General features: G+C 44.2%; 1 pseudogene; it reads left to right on the top strand.

The window, feature by feature from the left end:
• The first annotated feature begins 655 nt into the window (after nt 1-655).
• On the top strand, nt 656-976 carry LOC114671948 (small integral membrane protein 30 pseudogene; annotated as a pseudogene).
• Nucleotides 977-14241: the final 13265 nt, after the last annotated feature.

Below are 14241 nucleotides of genomic sequence, written 5' to 3'. Positions count from 1 at the left end.
TTCAAAGACGTAGAGCGTGAGTGCCCATCTGCCACACCGAACTCCTGAGTTTCTTTGCTTTCTTTCCTGTCCAAAACCTGATTCTCGAGCTTTCTCCTCAGTTCCACATGCTACCCGAGGTGGCTTTATAAATGCCAACCTGGCAGGGTTGAATTACATTTCCCAGAATTCGCTTTCCTGTATGTTTCCAGTTAGGGTGGGCCATGCAGAAGCTCCTGGTGTGAGATTTGCAGGGTGGAAGTGAAGCGGCAGCAGTTTTTGTAGCTTGCACACCTTGTCACTTTCCACTGGCTCACCGCGTCAGCAGGAGGCAGGGGCTGGGCCTGTAGCTGCTCTACCCTTCTCAGGATCCTCCTTCAGCTTTCCCGACTTCTGAGCCAGACAGGTCCGCTGAGCTCTGTGATGAAGGATCCTGACTCCTGCAGGAGACCCATGCCACCCAAATCAGAGGCGCGGTTTCAGTCCCTCCTCATGGTCTCCAGCGGGTGGTTTCCAGCTTGTTCTTGTTCACCGCATCTCTCTGACCCAGCTGCCTGCCCTGCGGACTGCAAGTTCAGCATCAGACCCGAGGGCAAGAGCCTTACAGAGACTGCGTCAGCAGCTCCCACTGATGGGTAAGATCAAATCCTGGTAAGAAGTCCCTAGTGCTGATTCCTGTTACGCTGCTTCCTGGAAGGCAGTGCCATGTGGAACCTCTAAACTACAGCATTCGGAGCTCCAGGAAGGGAAAATTTCAAGTCAAATAGAATTCTATACACCATGTCTTTGGAACCTTCAGCCCTCAAGATTCCAACATCATGACCTCAGTTTCAACACAGTTGTCCTTAGTTCTCATGTCATGCCTTTGATGCTGCCTGTTGTCGAAGCAGTAGAAGCCAACGATGCAATCACTCTCTTGATAGGTGTGGTTCTCAGCATTACAGGCATCTATGCTTGCTTGAAGGTATATGAAGAAAAGAGATATGGACAGATGTGACTTTGAAGGGCTTACTGAATCAAACCTCACCCTGAAAACCTTTGTGCTATTGAGGCTAAACCTGAGCTTTGGTGTCTGACAGTTTCCAAGAATCAGTAAATAAGGGAGTTTTACATTCTTCATTGTTTCCATGAAATGGGAACAAACAGATACATATATAAAAATTTAAAAAAAATTTTCTTTACAACAAATAATGTGCAGAAAAAATGCAGCCTATAATTTGTATTTGCTGTTTAGAAAGGAAGCCAAAGAAGTAAGATGGCTGAAATTGACACAAGTAATATTTCATAGTTTTAGACTTCTCAAAGCATGTGAAATAGGAAGAAGGAAGTTCTTGCCCAGAATCTTAGGAAACCATCACTGTTCAGTTATAATCGCTGCCTCCTGATTCGTTGAGGAGTCTTCTCTCCATATTTTTATTAGATTTTTGTTTTGTTGTCTTTCGAGGTAATATTGTATTTAGATATCAGATAGTCAGCCAAAAAGGGAAACTTCTACCTCTGGGGAAAAAAATGTTTAGAAAAATGTATTTAAGGGCTATGCACGGTGGCTCACGCCTGTAATCCCAGCACTTTGGGAAGCTGAGGCGGGCAGATCACGAGGTCACGAGATTGAGATCATCCTGGTTAACACGATGAAACCCCGTCTCTACTAAAAACACACACACACAAAAAAATTAGCCGAGCGTGGTGGCAGGCGCCTGTAGTACCAGCTACACAGAAGGCTGAGGGAGGAGAATGGCTTGAACCTGGGAGGCGGAGGTTGCAGTGAGCCGGGATCGTGCCACTGCACTCCAGCCTGGGTAACAGAGCGAGACTCCGTCCCAAAAAAAAAAAAGAAAAATGTATTCAGTGTATCTAATATTGAAATGAAATGCAGAAAAGATTTAATATTAAAAAAAAAAAAAAACAAAAAACACTATAGGCTGGGCACAGTGGCTCATGCCTGTAATCCCGGCACTTTGGGAAGCCAAGGCGGGTGGATCACGAGCTCAGGAGTTCAAGACCATCCTGGCCAACATGGTGAAAACCCGTCTCTACTAAAAATACAATAATTAGCTGGGCATGGTGGCATACACCTGTAATCCCAGCTACTCGGGAGGCTAAGGCAGGAGAATTGCTTGAACTGGGACCCGGATCTGGGAGGTGGAACTTGCAGTGAGCCGAGATTGTACCACTGCACCACTCTAGCCTGGGCTACAGAGCAAGACTCCGTCTCAAAAAATAAAAATAAAAAAATAAAAATAAATAATTTAAAAAAACAGAAAAAAACGCTATAGACATTGACATAGAAAAGAGATTTAATGTTAAGAAAACAACTTTATATTAACTGAGTAACATCCTCCTGATGAGAAGTACTATAGTAAATACCCATTATGTTATTAAAAAAAAAAAAAAGAAAGAGGCCGGTTGCGGTGGCTCACACCTGTAATCCCAGCACTTTGGGCAGCCAAGGTGGGTGGATCACTTGAGGTCAGGAGTTTGAGACCAGCCTGGCCAACATGGTGAAACCCCATCTCTACTAAAAATACAAAAATTAGCCAGGGGTGCTGGCACATGCCTGTAATCACAGCTACTTGGGAGGCTGAGGCAGGAGAATTGCTTGAACCTGGGAGGTGGAGGTTGCAGTGAGCCAAGATGGCGCCATTACATTTCAGCCTGGGTGAAGAAGCAAGACTCTGCCTAAAAAAAAAAAAAAAAAAAGAAAGAAAGAAAAGAAAAAGAAATCCCTAGTGCTTTGCTTCTCTAATTGATCCCTGACTAATTTACTACCCTAAATCTTCCTAAGAGTCCTCTTTCATGTAAGTTATTCAGAGTCTATTTCTGTTGCTTGCAGCCAAAAAATTCCAACTGTACACATTCCATAATATATAAGAAAATACTTACAAATTATAAAGCACCACATACACGCATGTTCCAATTACATTTGTTAGTACAGACTATGCTGGAAAGATGAAGTCTTGGATCAGACAGACAGATTCAAAACCGAATGCTGCCAGGTCATAGTTGCATGTCTTTGGACAGTTACTTACTTTTACTGAGCCTGTTTCGCCTCTTTAAAAATTTTTACAAGTGAGTAGCTAGTAGTTAGGATTAGGTGTCTGCTATGGTTTAGATATGGTTGGTTTGTCACCACCAAAGCTCATGTTGCAATTTGAGCCCTGATGCGGTGCTGTTGGGGTATTGGGTCCAGTGGGAAGTGTCTGGGTGATAGCGGTGGATCCCTCATAAATGGCTTGGTGCTCTCCCAGTAGTGAGCTCTGTCTCTTGTGAGACTGAATTAGTTCTCATGCGGATGGAATCATTCCCCTGAGAGTGGGTTGTTATAAAGTCAGAGCCCTTCGGCTTTCCCTCTCTTCTCGTGTGTCTGCTTCCCCTTTGACCTTCTCCACCATCTTGGGAGGCAGCATGAATAAGGGCCCTCACAAGAAAGCAGGGCTGTGTCCTCGAACTTCTCAGCCAGCAGCACTACGAGCTAAATAAACGTCTTTCTTTTATAAATTATCCAGCCTCAGGTATTCTTTTACAGCATCACAAAATGGAGGAAGACAGTCATCCACGCATACAAGGCAAAGCCTAACCTCTCATTGGCTTAAACAAGAAACAAGTATTTTTGTCTATTGTCAAAGTTGTCAAGGTAAACAGCCTAGGGCAGGTATGGTGGCTCCCAAATCACCAGCGACAGACTCCTTATGCTTCTGTTTTTACCCCTCTGGACGATAGGCCCATCTTCATGCTCCACAGTGTCCACACCTTGCTGATAGGGAGACTGGGAAATATAGTCTTTATTCTGTGCTGTGATTAAAATGGGCTCCTGTTGTTGAGGTGGGAGGGGAGAGTGGACATGGGGAGGCAACCTGCTGCTCTGCTGCCACGGAGACAGTAACAGGCTGTGGCGAGAGTGTGGAAATCCCTTCCCTCTCCTCCCCTTTCAGGCTCCTGTGCTTTCTCCCTGTTCTCCCCAGCACCCTCCCGAATGCCGACATTCACTGTGACAACAGTTTGTGATAGGACTTTCATCCTTAAGCCCAAGTAGCAAAATAAATGGAAAAAGTGCTCTGACAACCTCCACTTCTATACAAAAATGGTGAGGTTAAGAGTTTATTATCATGCCTGTAATCCCAGCACTTTGGGAGGCCAAGGCAGGTGGATCACCTGAGGTTAGGAATTCAAGACCAGCCTGGCCAACATGGTGAAACCCCATCTCTACTAAAAATACAAAAATTAGCCGGACATGGTGGCTCACGCCTGTAATCCCGGCTACTCGAGAGGCTGAGGCAGAAGCATCACTTGAACCGGGGTGGTGGAGGTTGGAGTGAGCTGAGATCATGCCACTGCACTCCAGCCTGGGCAACACAGTGACTGCATCTCAAAACAATAACAACAAACGATAGCACTTACCCCAGAGTTTTGTGGTGGGGATTTAAAAATATAACATATGAGAAACAATATAGTGAGCACTCCACAAATATTAGCAGCTATTATTACTACTCTTATTGTCAACAGTATCATGTTCAAAAGGTGATCCTGATCAAGACTCTAGAGACAGGCCACTGGTTTCCCTCTGAGTTTACTCTTCACTGCCTTCTTTTTCTTTTCCCTTTTTTTGGAGATGGAGTCTCACTCTGTCACCCGGGCCGGAATGCAGTGGTGTGATCTCGGCTCACTGCAACCTCTGCCTCCCAGGTTCAAGCGATTCTCCTGCCTCAGCCTCCTGAGTAGCTGGGACTACAGGCATGTGCCACCACATGCAGCTAATTTTTTGTATTTTTAGTAGAGATAGGGTTTCACCATGTTGGCCAGGCTGGTCTCAAACTCCTGGCCTCAAGTGATCCACCTGCCTTGGCCTCCCAAAGTGATGGGATTACAGGCGTGAGCCACCGCGCCTGGCATACACTGCTTTCTTTAGCTTCCATAACCTCAACAGTGAGCAAGAAAATAAGGCTTCTGACATTCTTCCTAGGAAGCTTCATGGAGCAGATTATAAAACATGCCCTAAATGGCCCATAGTGGATTCGTGGGGACTGTGGCCATCAGGACTCCCCTAGCTGAGGCTTCTCTGTCTGTTTTCTTAGGGCCCGTTAGCCTACGAGCTCTTAGGAGTGCAGGGAGACCCTCTCTTTCCCCCTGGGTGGTAACAAAATTTCCCCTGGTCCCTCGTTCCTGAGCCCTAGTTCAGTCCCTGTGCTGTGCTGGCCAGGTCAGTGCTCAACAGGATTCCAAACCTGTTGGCTGCAAGCACAGACTCCCTCTGAGTGTGAATGTTATCTCTCACCAGATAAGGCAGGTGCTCAGCCCAGATCAAACACTTGTTTATCTACAGGGTGGTGAGAGCCAAAACTCTGCTTCTGTTTCTCCCTGGGGGTTTATTTGCTTACCCTTATCACCTCTGAGCAGTGGTGTTGTTTGCATCGAGTTCTCGGTTTCTGGCTTGTTAAATTGAGAGGCACCCCAGCTTCTTGGAGGGATTGGAGTGTTGAGCGACTCCTCAGGGAGGTGCAGGAGGACAGCACTGGATGACGGGTCAGGAGATGAGGGTCTGGGTCCAGTCTTCAAATGCAGAAATTGAGAGCAGAGTTCTCGAAGGCCTCTTCCAGCACTGATGTTTTCTGACTATGAAAGCGTTCGGCGTGATAAAGAAGAAAAGTTGAAGACTTAAAAGGAGGAAGTGTGAGTGTCTTCAGCCTCCTGTGTGAGGGAGAACTGTGAGTCTCTTTTGACCACAGTTTATTTTGTGTTGCTTCTTTTAGCTGCATGGTCCATAAGCCAAAGGTGAGCAGGTGGAGGGCTGCTACTCACTAACTTGGTAGTGCAGAAATGGCTTTTAAAAACAGTGGCTATATGGCTGGGCACGGTGGTTCATGCCTGTAATCCAAGCCAGGCAGATCACCTGAGGTCGGGAGTTCGAGACCAGTCTGACCAACACAGAGAAATCCCGTCTCTACTAAAAATGCAAAATTAGCCGGGCATGGTGGCGGATGCCTGTAATCCCAGCTACTCAGGAGGCTGAGGCAGGAGAATTGCTTGAACCTGGGAGGCAGAGGTTGCATTGAGCCGAGATTGTGCCATTGCACTCCAGCCTGGGCAACAAGAGCAAAACTCCGTCTCAAAAAAAAAAAAAAAAAGTAGCTATGTCCCACGTGAATCTGGAAAGCAAAGAAGATGAGGAGAAATTCTAAAATTCCTGCAGGAAGTTTAGTGATGGTATAAAGAAGTCCTTACTCTGAGAAATACTTCATTAAAATCAGAACTTACAGAATAAATGGTTGGTGGAAGATAGAGGCATGTACTATTTACTTTACAAAATAGTTCCTCACTTTATAAAAAGCCAAATATTTTCTCTTGGAAGTCAGCCTTGTGATGCTACCAGTAAGACTGAATCTATAATAAAGCTAACGATCCAACTTTTGGTTAAAAAACCCATTCTGCAAAAACAAGCATAGGCATGCTATGCAGTGCTGTTATATACGAAGTGGGTTTTTTTCATAAACACAATCACATTTTTTATTAGAAGACATTTCTGTAAGATAATGTCTTTCTCAAGGTCCAATTTGGCTTGCGTGCCTCCTGGGAATTTAAAAAAGTACAGATTTTTCCAGCCGCATTTGAAAGACAAATTCCGTGTCCTTGTGATGAAAGGTCTGCAATGCCCACACCTCCCACAAGGGGGCAGCGCACCACTGGGTCTTCAGTTACAAGGACGGCCTGGGATTCCGAACGCGCGGCTGGAGGAGGGCCTCCTTCACAGAGGAAGAAAATCCACTGCAAGTCGAGAAGAGGCGGACCTGATGTACCACGACATAATTGAATTTCATGTCTCACGAACTCTGTGTATTTGCCAGAAGCTTTTGGGCTGTTCTCATTCAAAAAAGGATGAAATCATTTTGTGTGTTGAACAGTCCTTAGACATTCCCAGAAAAAAAAAAAATTATTTTTCATGTATATATACAAAGTGTATCCCGCTAAATCACAAGCAAAAGTGATTTTAAGCAGGTACCAAGACACGCCGGATCATAAAGACACTGTTCTCCCTTCAAGCTCCTTTGGTGAGTTTATGGACACACATGAGGTAAGCTGCGCCGTTCATGTTCTACTGCGTGTGACTTTGTACTGACCTTGAGTGGAAAAGGTATTTGGGATTCGAAAAAAGTTATTATTAAGTAAAAATAAATTCGCAAGAAAAGAAATGTAGTATGAAAGATCCATTTGAGTGTTTAGGGGGAGTTTTCCTTTCCTATTTTTATACTGGGCTGGGCTTGCATTGATGCACATAAAGGATAATAAAAGTAACTTAAAAAAACCAAGGGATTCCACGGTGTCTGGTTTACAACAGCTGATGGAGAAGATACAATTGCCAAAAGGGAGTATTGGGTGCCAGGACCCAGCTCTGGCCTAAAGAAGCACGCATTGGTCGCGCCCTAGTTGTCACCTCATGGGAGGAGCAGCCAGGAAGGCTGTGTTTGACGGCTCTGTCAGGCCACAGCAGAATCCAGCTACCCCTCCCAACATCCATTTCCCTGCTTCCTCAGTACCAGAACTCCCAAACGCTGGCCGGGTATATGATTGCACACAATCAGGTTTATTCTTCTCAGTCTCACTGTGATAGGTGTGAACACAGGACCAAATCATGATCAATGGATACAAGCAAAAGTGTTCTTCAAAGTGGCAAGATGTTCTTTTTCTTACTTTTCCTACTTTTCTGCTGTCTGGAATGTGGATGTGATGGTTCAACTGGAACAGGCACACTGTTCCATGAGAATGGCGGGGGAAGAAGACACAGGGCGGCAGGTCCCTGGTCACTGTGGAGCCACTAGAGCAGCCCAGACTGCTTACCTAGATTTTGATGAGAGACATAAAAAAAAAAAATGTATATTTTGGGTTTTCAGTTACTTGCAGCTCAACCTAACCCTAATCAATAACAATGCCTTCAGAAAACAGGCCAGGGGTTAAGATGGACTTTTTTTTCTAATTACTTATCATTTTAATCACCAATCAACATTTTCATTTATTTATTTATTTATTTATTTATTTATTTATTTGTTTGTTTGTTTTTGAGACAGGGTCTCTCATTTTGCTCAGACTGGAGTGCAGTGGCATGGTCACCACTCACTGCAGCTTCAACCTCCTGGGCTCAAGTGATCCTCCTGCCTCAGCCTCCCAAGCAGCTGGGACTATAAGCTGTGGTACCACACCCAGCTACATTTTTAAAAAAAATTTTCTGTAGAGACAAGTGTCTCACTATGTTGCCCAGGCTGGTCTTGAACTCCTGGCCTCCCAAAGTGCTAGGATTACAAGCATAAGCCACTGTGCCTGGCCCAACATTTATTAAATGTTGTATAAAGGGGCCAGGGGCAGTGGCTCATGCTTATAATTCCAGCACTTTGGGAGGCCAAGGCAGGCAGATCACTTGAGGTGAGGAGTTTGAGACTAGCCTGGCCAACATGGCAAAACCCCATCCCTACTAAAAATAAAAAAATTAGCTGCGCGTGGTGGCACATGCCTGTAATCCCAGCTACTTGGGAGCCTGAGGTGGGAGAAGTGCTTGAACCCAGGAGGCAGAGGTTGCGGTGAGCTGAGATCACGCCACTGCACTCTTCCTGGGTGACACAGTGAGACTCAATCTCAATTAAAATTTAAAAAAAAAAGTGTTGTATAAAGGGTATTGCTGAGTGATCTGGTTTTAAGTTGGCTTAGGGATAGAGCTGGATCAGAACACCATAAGCAAAGCTCAGTTGTTAAAGAATCCTTCATAAAATTGATCCATGACTATATAAATGCAGCTGTATTTGGTCACAGCCCTTTTACCTAGAATCTCCTCTTATGCTCTAAGTTAAAAACACAAAGTCAAAATCCTGTTCCTTCATTCAAGCTTGATGTTTGATATAAAATATACAAAACCTATGGACAACTGCATTCATGGCCATGGCACTGTGAGGATAATCTGCATCTGCTTCCTCTGTGCTATTCTACTAACAACCATTTTTCTGGTTCTGGAGTTGAGGACAAGGGTTTAGCCTCTAGATCCCTACACAGTGACAAAGATTCACAGAGTTTTCATACTGCCACTTGTTCATCCTAAACCTGGTAGGGAAAACGGATGGTTAAAGAATTTCTCACCACTCCAGGCAATATGCAGGTACTTAGGGTGGAATAACAGAGGACATTGTTCTAGCAGCTCTGAGTCCTCAGCTGGTTGGACATGGGACAGGACTTCTGTCAGCAGGTCCTGATAAGTCTGAGGGCAGCATGGGCTCAGTGCCCCCAAGCTCTCAGAAGAGCAGCATTAGGCCCCATTTTATTGGGACGGCGGGGTATGGCCCTGAGAATGGTGCCTAGCAGTCTAGTCTCATCCAAAGCAGGGAGGTGGGGCTCCACAACACACTGAGAGTGGCCAGACATTCAGAGATAGAGGCTTCCTGGGTAAGTGTAACCAACCCGCCTTTTAAAAAGCATAGCTAGCAGATGCCGACGGCGCCAGGAGCCCAGTACTACCAGCCATGGTCAACTCCACCGTGTTCTTCAAAATCGCCATTGACGGTGAGCCCTTGGGTCGCATCTCCATCGAGCTGTTTGCAGACAATATTTCAAAGACAGCAGAAAACTTCTGTGCTCTCAGCACTGGAGAGAAAAGATTTGGGTATAAGGGTTCCTGCTTTCACAGAATTATTCCAGGGTCTATGTGTCAGGGTGGTGACTTCACACACCATAATGGCACCGGTCCATCTATGGGGAGAAATTTGATGACGAGAACTTCATCCTAGAACACAGAGGTTCTGGCATCTTGTCCATAGCAAATGCTGGGCCCAACACAGACGGTTCCCAGTTTTTCATCTGTACTGCCAAGACTGAGTGGTTGGATGGCGAGCATGTGGTCTTTGGCAAGGTGAAAGAAGGCATGAAGATTGTGGAGGCCATGGAGCGCTCTCGGTCCAGGAACGGCAAGACCAGCAAGATCACCATTGTTGACTGTGGACATCTCTAATCAGTGTGATTCATGTTTTGTCTTAACCACCAGACCATTCCTTCTGTAGCTCAGGAGAGCACCCTTCCACCCCACTTGCTCATAGTATCCTAGAATCTTTGTGCTCTTGCTGCAGTTCCATGCTTTCCTTATTCCCTTCCATGCCTTCCTTATTCCCTTCCATGCCTAGCTGGATGAATTGCAGAGTTAAGTTTATGATTATGAAATAAAAACTAAATAATAACAACAGCAACAAAAACATAGCTAAAAGCCAATTGCCCACATATTTTTCAAACGAGCCATAGCACCTGATTGCAGACTGCTATGTTATAATCAGGTTGCACAAGCCAGCTTCATATCTGAAGCCTGCATGTCTCACTTACTTTAGAGGACAGTCTGGTGGTCAAAAAAAAAAAAAAAAAAAAAAGTCATTACAAAGTAGCATTTCCCTGGAAGGTTCCCCGCCACCCCCATGAGAATTATTTCAGAAATCCCTTACTAAAACAGTCTACAATTTACCACCACACCTAGCAAAGTTAAAGAATGGAAACATATTTGCAGTAAAAAGTGCACAATAGCCTACAGCTTCATGGTTCTGAGACTGGTTTTTTTTTTTAGGCTTCACTAAGGCCTGGATGCATTATTCTAAATACTGTCAACACCTGTCTCTAATTCCACTCCCACAGAAAGACTTCAAAACAATTACACAGAATCTCAGATAAATGGACATGAAGAAGGTTCTCAGTTGGCAAACCTAGGCATTTTGGCACCTAAGGGTTCATCCCTCACTACATATGAATGAAGCGCCATTTTGGTTTTTGCATCAGTTTGGTTTATATGGTCTAGTGCTGGAGAGCCTCATCATTTCCTGGCATACAGAAACACAAAGCCACGGGCTGGGGGAGAGGGGTGTCCAGTGACTCCTGGTCCAGGAGGCTACCTGTTTTTCACTCTCTAGATTCAGGAGAGTAAATACTTTTTATCTCACTTGCCAGCAGTTGGTAGTGGCTCCTAGGAGAGTGTCATAAAGCTTGTGAGGCTCAGGGAGAATGAGTGGCATGATTGATTAGTCGTGTCTGCAACAAATTAGGGGCAGGGAGGGGTGTATGTAGATGGGTGGAATAGGAGTATCTGCATTTGAAGCAATGCATTTCATCAATTTGAATGAGAACATCCTTCTGTCCAATTCATGCATCTTTGAAATTAGGATGAATCTTATAATCACTGCACCAGATTGTCTTTTCTAAAACTAGCCACAGTATTTCAAAGTCTCACATGCTTTTTTTTTTTCTTGAGACAGGGTCTCACTCTGTCGCACAGGCTGGAGTCCAGTGGCATGATCTCAGCTCACTACACACCTTCACCTCCCAGGTTCAAGCAATTCTCCCACCTCAGCCTCCCAAGTAACTGGGATTACAGGGGTGTACGACCACGCCCAGCTAATTTTTGTATTTTTAGTGGAGACGGGGTTTCACCATGTTGGCCAGACTGGTCTCAAACTTCTGACCTCAGGTGATCCACCTGCCCTGGCATTCCAAAGTGCTGAGATTCCAGGCATGAGCCACCACAACCAGCTCACATGCTTTTTCGGAACCTAGTCAAGACCCCATCAAAAAGTAGAATTTACTTCATCTCCACAAAAAATTTTAAAAATGTAGCTGGGCGTGGCAGCACACACCTGTAGTCCCAGCTACTCTGGTAGCTGAGGTGGGAGGATTCCTTAAGCCCAGGTCGAGGCTGCAGTGAGCTATGATGGTGCCACTGCACTCCAGCCTGGGCAGCATAGCAACAGAGTAAGACCTTGTCTGTCTCTCTCTCTCTCTCTCTCTCTCTCTCTCTCTCTCTCTCACACACACACACACACAGAAAAAGGAAGTAGAATTTATGTCCTCTGCCCTTGAACTTGGGATAGGAGGTTGTGATTGCCTCAACTAATAGAGTGTGGCAAAGTGATGCTAAGTAAATTATGAAGCTAGGTCATTAATAAAACAAGATAGCTTCTGCCTGGTGTTTTCCTGGGATGCTCACCCTTGGAAACTGGCCACCATGCTCAGAAACCCTATGCCACATGGTGAGCTCTGCCCCTGCTTCTCAGATCTGGTTGAGGTCCCAGCTAACAGCCAGCACCAACCTGCAAGTAGTATGAGTGAGTGCTATCTTGGAAGCAGGTCCACTAGCCTTTAGTAGAGCTGCCTGCCTCACGCTATCTGGAGCACAGATGAGGCTTCCTTGCTGAACCCTGCCCAAATCAGACTCCTAAGCAAAATAAATGATCGTTAGTATTATAAGATATGAAGGTCTGCAGTGGTTTGTTATACAGCAATAGACAACTGAAATAATCGTGGTCAGCCAGGCTGCAGTCTTGACAGTTGTCACTGCCTGCATGTATGTATACACAAAAACATGTTGAAGAAGTGTAAGTAAATTGAAAGAAAACCCCGAAGGCAATAGTGGAACATGTTTTAAAGAAATGCTACATACCAACATTTTTATGCACAAACGACAATATTATTATTTTTTTTTTTTTTTGAGACGGAGTCTCGCTCTGTCGCCCAGGCTGGAGTGCAGCGGCCAGATCTTAGCTCACTGCAAGCTCCGCCTCCCGGGTTTACGCCATTCTCCTGCCTCAGCCTCCCATGTAGCTGGGACTACAGGCGCCCGCCACCTCGCCCGGCTAGTTTTTTGTATTTTTTAGTAGAGATGGGGTTTCACCGTGTTAGCCAGGATGGTCTTGATCTCCTGACCTCGTGATCCGCCCGTCTCAGCCTCCCAAAGTGCTGGGATTACAGGCTTGAGCCACCGCACCCGGCACAAACGACAATATTATAAGGAAAACCATGAACACTGATGGCTCTGAATTCAAAAAGTGATTTAGAAGAATTAAACTCTGAATATGAAGGAATCCGAGGAATAGCATACCAAATTTATTTTGTATAAATTTTCCTCTATTTTAATTTTTTTATTTCCATAAGTTTGGGGGAAACAAGTGGTATTTGGGTACATGAGTAAGTTATTTAGTGGTGATTTGTGAGATTTTGGTGCGCCCATCACCTGAGCAGTATACACTGAACCTGATTTGTAGTCTCTTATCCCTCATCCCCTTCCCATCTTTCCCCAAGTCCCCAAAGCCCATTGTGTCATTCTTATGCCTCTGCATCCTCATAGCTTAGCTCCCACTTAGGAGAAATGCAATGTTTGGTTTTCCATTCCTGAGTTACTTTACTTAGGATAATAGTCTCCTGTATATATTTTTCTTTTTAAGGATGCACACAAGTGATACATAATGGAAAAAAACCATGTGTAAATAAAAAGAACACTCAATTAATATAAAGCAAACAGTAAGTGATAAAAAAAAAAACCATTTTATCATAGTTTCATCATATCAGCCTAGCATCAGTGGTATCAATGATATCTTAGATTTAATGAAATACAGGTGTTTATTGTTGTTGACTCTATTATATTACCAAATACAAGTGTCCTAGGAGAGATTTCCACAAATTTTCCATTTTTTCTTTGCAAATTAAGAAAAAGCAGATATAAACTTTTTAAAAGTTCAATTTAATTTTTACTTTCATAATTATATCCCATTGTTCTATAAAACATTGGGGCTGGGTGCGGTGGCTCACACCTGTAATCCCAACACTTTGGGAGGCTAAGGTGGGCGGATCATGAGGTCAGGAGTTCAAGACCAGCCTGGCCAACATGGCGAAACCCCATCTCTACTAAATATACAAAAATTAGCAGGACATGGTGGCACATGCCTGTAATCCCAGCTACTCGGGAGACTGAGGCAGGAGAATTGCTTGAACCCAGGAGGCAGAGGTGGCAGTAAGCCAAGATCGTGACATTGCACTCCCGCCTGGGCGACAGAGCAAGACTCCGTCTCAAAAAAAAAAAAAAAATGGAAACAACAACAAAAAAAATGCTTAATTTTCTCAACTTAATATTCCAAACAAGTGACTCTCCATGATCACTTGAAATCACATACATTTTACATATTATGAATGTTTTAGTTGGCTCAGTTTTCTTGAATGGCATAGCATCAGTGGTATCGATGACATCTTAGATTTCATAAAATACAGGTATTTATTGTTGTTGACTCTATTACCAAATACAAGTGTTCTAAGAAAGACTTCTGCGAAGTTTCCTTTTTTTCATTGCAAATTTAAAAAAAAACCTGCAGATATAAGCTTTTTTAAAGTTCAATTTAATTTTTATCTTCATAATTATATCCACAGCATTATTCTATAAAACACTGGGAAACTAAAAAAAAAAAAAAAAAACTTAATTTTCTTAATATTTCA

This window comes from Macaca mulatta, chromosome 13 (assembly GCF_049350105.2).
Source record: "Macaca mulatta isolate MMU2019108-1 chromosome 13, T2T-MMU8v2.0, whole genome shotgun sequence".
Classification (NCBI taxonomy): domain Eukaryota; kingdom Metazoa; phylum Chordata; class Mammalia; order Primates; family Cercopithecidae; genus Macaca; species Macaca mulatta.
This window is presented reverse-complemented; position numbering and strand designations above follow the sequence as displayed.